The 8,899-nt window shown below is 39.9% G+C and overlaps 1 pseudogene; it reads left to right on the top strand.

The window, feature by feature from the left end:
- Positions 1–3,331: 3,331 nt before the first annotated feature.
- LOC120427802 (uncharacterized) lies at positions 3,332–7,160 on the top strand (annotated as a pseudogene).
- Positions 7,161–8,899: the final 1,739 nt, after the last annotated feature.

Here is an 8,899-nt window from a genome sequence, read left to right as displayed (position 1 = left end):
CTTGATGACTTCTTGAGGGTTTGAGAGCTTCGAGAATTTTCCGAGAAATTTTTTTCTCCTCGTCGCCAATTGTTAGATACGTTGCTATGCAACAGAAAGACAGTTTTGGTTGTAGCGGAAAAACTGTTTATTTGCATCCGACTTGCTTGGTGGTCGGGATTGAACTGACTTGCATCAGCTGTGCAGGTCAAGGCCTGCTACACAATAACATTTCCTGTTATTATACAATAAAATGGAAAAACATAACTTAAACTGTTATTATCATCTTATTTCACATTTACAATGGAATGTCAAACCAATAACATTTCCTGTTATTATGGAATTAAATGATAAAACATAACTTAAACTGTTATTATTATCTTATTCCACATTTCTAATTGAATATCATCCCAATAACATTGTTTGTTAAAATAACAGAAACTGTTATTATTTTTTCTTGCAAAATTAATTTACAAGAATATTCAATAACAGTTTATGTTATTTTAACAAAAAAATGTTATTGGAATGACATGAATTTTGTTATTACCGTCTGCACGGGAACGGTATTACTAGCAGATCTTGACCAGCGACATAGCAGTTTCGTTCGTATCTGTAAGCACGTCTTGTCGAGGAAAATTCGTATGATTAGTTTTTCTAATAATGTGAGAAATTTCCAAATTAAAAATTATCAGGTAATCCATAATCGAAATCAAATTATTCGCTCTACAGCATTGCCTTGGCGTTCACTACTGCGAGATTCCTACTCGAAACTAAGTGTCCGTAAACCTCTTTTTACACCTTTGCTTCCATCCACCCCGGGATTCGTACTGACGACCTTTGGATTGTTAGTCCAACTGCCTACCAGCGACTGGACAGAGCTAACGACCTAACCTTTTTTAGGTTAGTCCGGGGCCAACATTTACTTCCCGTCCGACGGAAGGCGTGATCAGACAAATTTCGTCTCGAAAAATGCCACCGGGACCTTCTGGGATCAAACCCAGGCCAACTGGGTGAGAGGCAACCACGCTTACCCCTACACCACGGGTCCCGGTAATCCATAATATAACTTAATTTAATCAAAATTTCATACCGTAGTAAAATTTCAGAATAATTCTGTACTTTTTGTACTGATTTTATGAGGTTTTATTGATATTACGATAGACAGCGTCGACCATCAAGAGCATCAGCGATTCTGTCCAGTTCCACGATAGTTTCCTGTAGCGCCTTCGATACTTGACTCACCCTCTAGCTCTGCTCCCGATTGACAAGCTTCTTCATGCCGTAAGAGTTCCACAACGCCTCCGCGAATGATGAGATTCTTTTCAAGGCTTCGAAACTGCAGTTTCTAGAAGCAGCGTGTTGAACACTTGACCTCCAGCCACTAGCGTGCACAGGGTGGGGCAACATGGGGCAACTGCCCCACCATCCTCAGAAATTTGTTCTACATTTGGTCAGGGGGTGTCCACAAATGACGTATTTTTCAAAACTTCCATATTATTGCCCCACCTTCCTCAAAGAGCTGGGCACGCTAGTGCCTCCAGCCCAAATCAACGCTCGTTCGGACCAAGCTCGCCCAAGACACCTTCGAGCTCACTTTGTGCGGCACCCGTTCATTGAGTTCTGGGGTCGTTGAATGCTGACAACGATACCGATCCGTGTAGCAGCCTTGTTTTGGGCGCCCGGATCATCCTCCAAATCGTCGTAGATGATCTTCTTTTGAATGTGGGTTCGACGAGCTGTTCCTCCGGTAGTACATGATGCCCGTTCCCGTTAGTTGCGTCCCCGAGCTTTGTTTATTTCAGAGGAGTCGTCAAGATTTTCCTGAACCACCTGCTTCAACTCCTGGTATACGGTCATCCCACGCTCTGTACCTGCCATGATTAGAAAATTAGCAATGGAAAAGCTAATCAGCTACTTTCTCCAGCAGTAAAAAGCAAACAAACGAATCAACTGGACCGTTCCAGCAAATTAAAAACAACGTAGCTACATCCTTGGCTGGAAAATAATTATTTTAGCAGCTTTTTGAACATAATTTCACTTCATCCAGGTAGTTAAAATCCCCGACAACAAGAATGATTAAAAATGACAGAAGTGGAGAACTAGTTTTGCATCTGCTGGATTCAATCCGGAAGGTTCAATTTTTGTCTACTTTATCCCAAGAAATTCATCAATCAGAACTTACCATGACGTTGCTGCCGTGACATAAATACAAGTGAAAATCGTGAAAATCCACTCAAAAAACAATTGAACAATTTTTCCATTCGATATCCGAGCTAAGTTTTGAGTAGTTTTGAAATAAATTGGGTGAAAATTGGAATGCACCTTGTTTATCTATAAATGTTCACTTTAGAGTGTAGGGTTTGTTTACATCCAACACTTCGACGGTCGTTGGAGATGGGGTGGGAACTTTGGGTAACGGGATTCCACAAAGAGATCGTCTCCAAATTACGTTATTTGACTAGTATTCAAAATTTGAATAATAACAATTATTTATTTAATATTATTTGAAAAAGTCCGTGATGAATAGAAGCATGTTTTCATTATGTAACGCACAATTTTGGGTTTAATCATTTCTCATTATTAACGTATAATTCAAGAAAAACAATTCAAATCTAGCAAAATACTGCAAAAGGTCCGTTGTGGATTTGTAAACAAAGAGTTCTCTTTTTGATGCCAGATGTAAACAGCCTCTAGCGCAAACTCTAGCGTGAGCAGGACACACTCTTTGTTTACACTTCGCCATTGGCGCAATTACAAAGTTTTGCTAGACTTGCAATACATAAAAAATAAAGCATAAGCATAAGCATAGCATAAGCATAGGTGCCCACCCGCAGTTGCTACTCCGTTATTGACCAGGACCTCCAGAAGTTACATCCACGAGCCGTGGAAGATGAGTGGGCGCTATCTTTCCTCGCTTCGCAACTTCTCAAAGGCCCCTATCATGCTGATCAATACCGGCGCCGGCCACGACCAGTGGTAGAGTCACGGGGAAGTGGATGGGAATGTTAGTCCGATACTTGAGTGATAGAGACCGCCCAATCGACTGCTTCTCCGACAAAGTATCCCGGATGAACGAGGATGATTTAGTGACCATAAAGAAACATTAAATTACTTTTTGGGAAATGTTGACGATTTGTCAAATTGATTGGTTCGAAAATATGGAGTTATGTTTTCACAAATAGTCAGTATTTGGAAAATTGTTAATTTAAATTTTAAATGCTGCAAGACTTTGATCATATTCCTGATTATGAATTAATTATTTGACAGATCTTATGTTTTTGGGGTAAAATGTAAACATGTAAAATTTTAGTGTAACACGTTGTTTGTGTACGTAGGACCTTTTCAGATAAACTCTATTTATATATATTTTTTTAAATTTTAATCAAAATTCTTTTAAAGAAGCTGTTTTTACAAAATTAGAAATTAATATATTGTTTCTACAAAATAAGAAATATTTATATTTTTTATTTAATCTACATGAAGTATAAACATAATTTTAGTTGTAACACATAGTTTCATAGCATCCAACTCGGGCAAAAATTTGTTGGTGACATCAACATTCAATTAGATGGCCTTTTAGTTTAATTATTGCACAAAGTGCAAAAAAAAACTATATAAGACACACACCCTAGTTTGAAATTCTAGAGTTTTTTTTATTAGGTCCTATAAACATATGAAAGACAATAGTTTATTCGTCCTTTTAAAAAAAACTCTGCAAAGTTTGCAATATTTCTAACTAAACCGATTCCCAACTATTTGCACTGCATTTTCAAAAAAAAGTTTCATGCGTTTCAATGTCGTTGGTTGCATCCAAGTTTTAATGCATTCCACTTGTATCCAACATTGCATAATATAGATCGACTTAATTAATCAATCGACATGATCGACATAAATGGCCAAACCCCCTTTTGAACGTCTGTCAAAACACAAAGTTCGCGAACAACCAAACATTCAGCACAGTTCGTGGAGGAGGAAAAAAACCTTGTGCGCTCCGTATCCTTGTTCCGGTGGGACCTTTGCGTTCCGTTCCGACCGTGGATCCGCGCGGAATTTGCGACGAGTGAAGATCCCTTTTGGGTACTTGCCAAAGTGCACATTTTTGTGATTGTTTTGTGCGAAAATTTTCTCTCCCCTCACTTAGGGTCAAGGTTGACTTGGCAAGATTGTCCGTATTTTGGTCGGAGTGTCTCGCGTAGACCGGAATTGGACTGTCGGCAGGACAGCGATGGCAAAAGGGGGTGCCGCAGGCGGAATGGGTGCCGGTGCTGAAGGACAACGAGCAGGCTGAGGTGCTGTACAATCTGTTTCAACGGCCGTAAGTTGGAACATGTTTCGTTTAATTATTTTGAGATGATCACAATCTTTCGTTTTCAGCGTAATCAAGTGCGAATCCTGGAGCACTGCGAAGCGTCCATTGTGCTGATCGCTGACGGCGTGATGCTGCTGTACGAAGATTTTGCATCGCTTCGATCTACCTGGTGTTGAACAAGGAATTGATCGAGCGGGTCAACGCACTATGGGGTATTTCCATATAAGCGAGCGGCCAAAAATATTTTTTTGATTTTTTGTGACTTTTTTGTGTTGTTTGTACTTAGTATAATGAAAACAAATGAATTTTGATATTTTTCCAAAAAAAAAGTTACATTTTCGATTTTTTCATATATTTGAGGCCACATGCATTAAAGTGGTGAATTTTAATATTCTTGCTCTGTCTATTTGATGCCCGGAATGGCGGTTTATGCTATGTTAAAGTTTCTGATTTCCGTTAAATCTCCCATCCCTTCTTCTTGAGTTAAAATCCACCTCTCTTTGAAGACCCCCCCCCTCCCCTCCCCTCCAATGAAAATTGGATTTTTGCGGTGTTTTAGAATTTTAGACGGTTTATTTTATGGAACATTGTATGGATTCTCGTCCACGTTTTTTGTTGATCCACTTGCAAAATTCACGTTTTCCACGTTAAATTCTTCTAAATCAAAATCACTATGTAACCGATTGTCGTTAGATTACTTAAAATATGAACTTCTTCTATGGGCTTCTGTATACCTCGTTTTGAAGCTACAGAACAACATGCGTAGTTTTTCCTCTGTGGTTTTTCCCTGAGTTGATCATGTGATGGTTCTGCAATGTTGTAATTCTTACAAATATACTCGAAAGCAGTTCTCACGTTTTCAGAATAGTTCGACGAATCGTTTCTGAAAAAAACTTAGAATAGGAATTTCTAATTTTATTAAACGTACCTAAGCACCAACAAAGTCATGAATATCAAATCAATTCCAAAACATACATAGCAGGTACGTCATTTCTGCCTCCGCAGGTAAATAATGTGATTTTAACCAAGCATATACGCGAAATCATTCATTTTCTTGCATGAATCAAAATGTTCAAAATGGCATAACTCAAAAAGTGCACATAAGTGCACTTTGAAATTTGGAGACAAGTTAGGACATGGTTCAAATTTTAAGCTGAAAAATTTTCAGATCGCACAAATGCACACAAAAAAAGTACTCCATTAACAAAGTTGAAAAAAACTAAATTTTGAATAAAAATCCATCTTTTTTGATTTTTATTATTTTTTTTAGCCTGTAAAAGTGTGTTTTGTAGAATTTTATTGAAAAGTTGAATCAATTACCTTTCTGAATATACATAATGATGCAGGAAAAAATACATAAACAGCTGCACAGTACAACTATGAAAAATAATCATTTTTTTTGTCAAAAAACATGTTTTTTCTTACCATTTTCGCCTTTGAAGGTCTGCAATTCAGTGAATTTTGAACCTACAACTTTCAAACTCCGAATTTTTCTTAGTTAGAATGTTTATTTTCGAAAAAAAATACCAAAAAAATAATTAGAGTATGTCGGTTTTTCGATTTATGGCCGCCTGAAACCCCATAGTGCAACGTGGACACGACCTACAGCCAAACTGCAAAGCACATGAGCCAGTTGCTGGAGCTGGGAATGCTCGCTCCGAAGCTTATCATTCCACATTTGTCCACGATGAGCGACGAACTGAGGAACCTGGAATCTTACGTGATGCGCAACTGTGTCCTGCATATCATGGGCGAAGCCATCGTGACCGAGCTGACCTAGGAGGAACTGGCCGATGAGCTGAAGGAAACACGCGATGACTTCCTGCATGATTTGTTCAACCACACGATGGACGTTTCGGCCCATGTCCGCTCGAAGGTGCTTCAGATTAGGCACTACATTCAGGGCCAGAACGCGGTTCCACTTAGCAGCTGGCAGCACCAGGTGCTGAAAGGTTCTGTCGAACGGCTCGAGGACAAGTCACTGCTGGTGCGCAAGAACTCGATCACGTTGATCCTCGAGCATAATCCGTTCTCCGCTAAGCTCTCCCTGGCGAAACTTCGCAATGAAGAACGGGACGGAAGACGGTCAGCTGCAGGAAATTCGCAACAAGATGTTCGAGCAGGACCCGGCGCTCAAGAAAACCCAACAGCAGTGGGTGTACTACATGATGTTCTCGAAAGCGTATTACGTCAAGACCCAGCACGGCCCGAACCTGAACGAGGAGTTCCAGAAAAGGAAAACGAGGTCAACTTCCTGAAGGATTCGATCCGTTTCGCGGAAATCGTCTATGCTGCAGGACATGGTGATGTCCAAGTCTCAAACGGATGTGTATGAAGCGATTGATTTCTTCACCTCGGCTTACCTTTTTGGGATCAAGGGAACCGAAAGTGGAATGCAGCAGAATGAGCAGTTCCAGTGCCGAGTGATGGAACTGTAAGACGCGCTGACGCGGCAGGACATGGTGCAGCATTTACGCGGGGTCACGTCAAGCTGGACCTGCCCAAAGAGAGAGTGAGTCGATTTTTTATGATGTCCCGTTTTTGATAAACTCACGGTTTGAAATTTGTCGCAATTTGTTCTTGCTGTTTGGTGGCAACGTAACCGGCTAGAACATTGAAACGATGTGATTTTGTTATATCTAAGTAACTTTTAAAAATGGTACTGAATTAACCCACCGGAGGTCGCGTACGTGTACTTTGTACACAGTTTGTAAGGGCACTTGTAAGAAAGGCGAAAACACGCGACTTCCCGAAGGTTAAAAATGCGGAATTTAGAATTTTGCTTTGTATTTTACACCAAAAACTTGTATGTGGTGAAAGGCTATTCCACAAAGCGCGCGCTCTCTCTCTCTTGTGTTTATATTTCTGTTTTCGCCCGTCGCGCGCAGCGACAGTCAAAAGAGGTCTGCGCTGAAAGTTGACAAGTCAAAACTCCTCTTGTTTTGGTGCGTTTCGTCGTGGTCGTCACGGTTCGCGGTTGTTTATAAGCATCTTCACTATTTTCGCGTTCGTGTTTTGTTTTCAAAAGTGAGTGTAAAAGAACTGCCTTCCATCCTCACAGCAAGTATTGGCTGCGTTTGTTTACATCCGTGAGCAGCTAGAAAAAAAAGTTCCATCCTTCCGTCCAGCGGGATCGAAGCATCGAAGTCGCCGAGGAGGAAAAACAATACAAAGGTGACAATTGAGTGGTTTTCCGGATCGTTTGTTTACACAAGTGTTTGCTTCTAGAGTGCTACGTGAAAATCCACCAGGTTTGTTTACTTCCAAGAACCAACCAAAACAAATCAACCGGATAACCACGCAAATTTTTATTAAATTTTAATGCAAACAATCATGTTGTTTCAGATTTCGACGAAAAGTACCTTTTCAGATTTGTGATTCCGACCCCGGCTGCCACCAACAAGGACGCGTTTTTAGCGACAGATTCTCTCGGTGAATCCCGAATTGTGTGGACCTGTTCTTGTGCATTCTAGTCGACATTGTCGAGGATGGTCGTGGGCAAAGTTCGCGGCCATTTAGATAGGTATATTTAGCTTATCTTCCCTCCTCCTCTTCGTCCTCCTCTTGAGTAAAAAAGTCTTTTCGAGCGGCCAAGCAGCAGTTGATATTCTGTTGACGGAGCTGGCAATAGAACCAATGCAGCCCGAGAGTTTTCGGCCTAAATGGAAACATCACAAAGAATGTACTGGTATGTATGTCGAGAAGTTTCATTTCTTATTCCCATTTGCTTTTTTTTATGTGAATCTCGTTGTTTGTCCATCAAACATAATTCGAATAAATCAGAAGTACTCTGTTTGATTTGCACTTTCTCTAAATTCTCTCATTTCAAATGTGCAACTCGATTTATTTGCAGATTTTGTATTCAACGTAGAGTGGAATATCACCATGGGACTTGAATATTATATTGTAAATAAATACATTGTGGTTTATTTTGTTTTATTTTTCTAGGTTTGTACCTGAAGCATGCTTTGATCTTAAAATGAATTTCGTCAAGTGCGACAGGTCATCAGGGTGCGACACGCTCTCATCAACCAGCGGTGCCACTTTTATCTAAACTCGAAGCTTCCAAACTACGAATAACCGGCGTGATATAGCTGCGCCGTTTCCTATCGCAAGCGATTTCAAGTCAAGCAGAGTACCTAATTGACGACGTCCACAGGATGGCGAAGATGGAGCTGGCATCGAAAATGCTACAGTTGCGCTGGATGGGGCGTACGACTTTGATCAACATCCTGCTGTAGCGAAAGTTTCCTTCAGATTTGTTTAACTTAGAATTAGAAATGTCTTTTTTTTGACAAGTCAAACCTTTAGACACACGCAATACCTCTTCCTCCCTAAATTAAACACCAGTTAAAAGGAACCCCCTTTTTTAGCTTAGGATTTTTCGATCATTGTACTACTAAAATGACAAAATAAATTAAAACATTTGGACAAAGTAAAACTGCACTGTTTTTTTGCTCAAAATCCCGAAAACCCTTAAAAAATTTATGTTAATTCGAATTGTTACAACTATTTCTCAAAATGTAACGCGCCATGGAAAATCACTCAAATAACTATTTAAAACCATAAAAATACCGTTTGAGAAATGGTGAAATCCCTAAAATATATACG

Source organism: Culex pipiens, chromosome 1 (assembly GCF_016801865.2).
Source record: "Culex pipiens pallens isolate TS chromosome 1, TS_CPP_V2, whole genome shotgun sequence".
Classification (NCBI taxonomy): Eukaryota; Metazoa; Arthropoda; class Insecta; order Diptera; family Culicidae; genus Culex; species Culex pipiens.
Note: the sequence above shows the minus strand (reverse complement) of the source record. Positions and strands in the feature narration are given on the sequence as shown.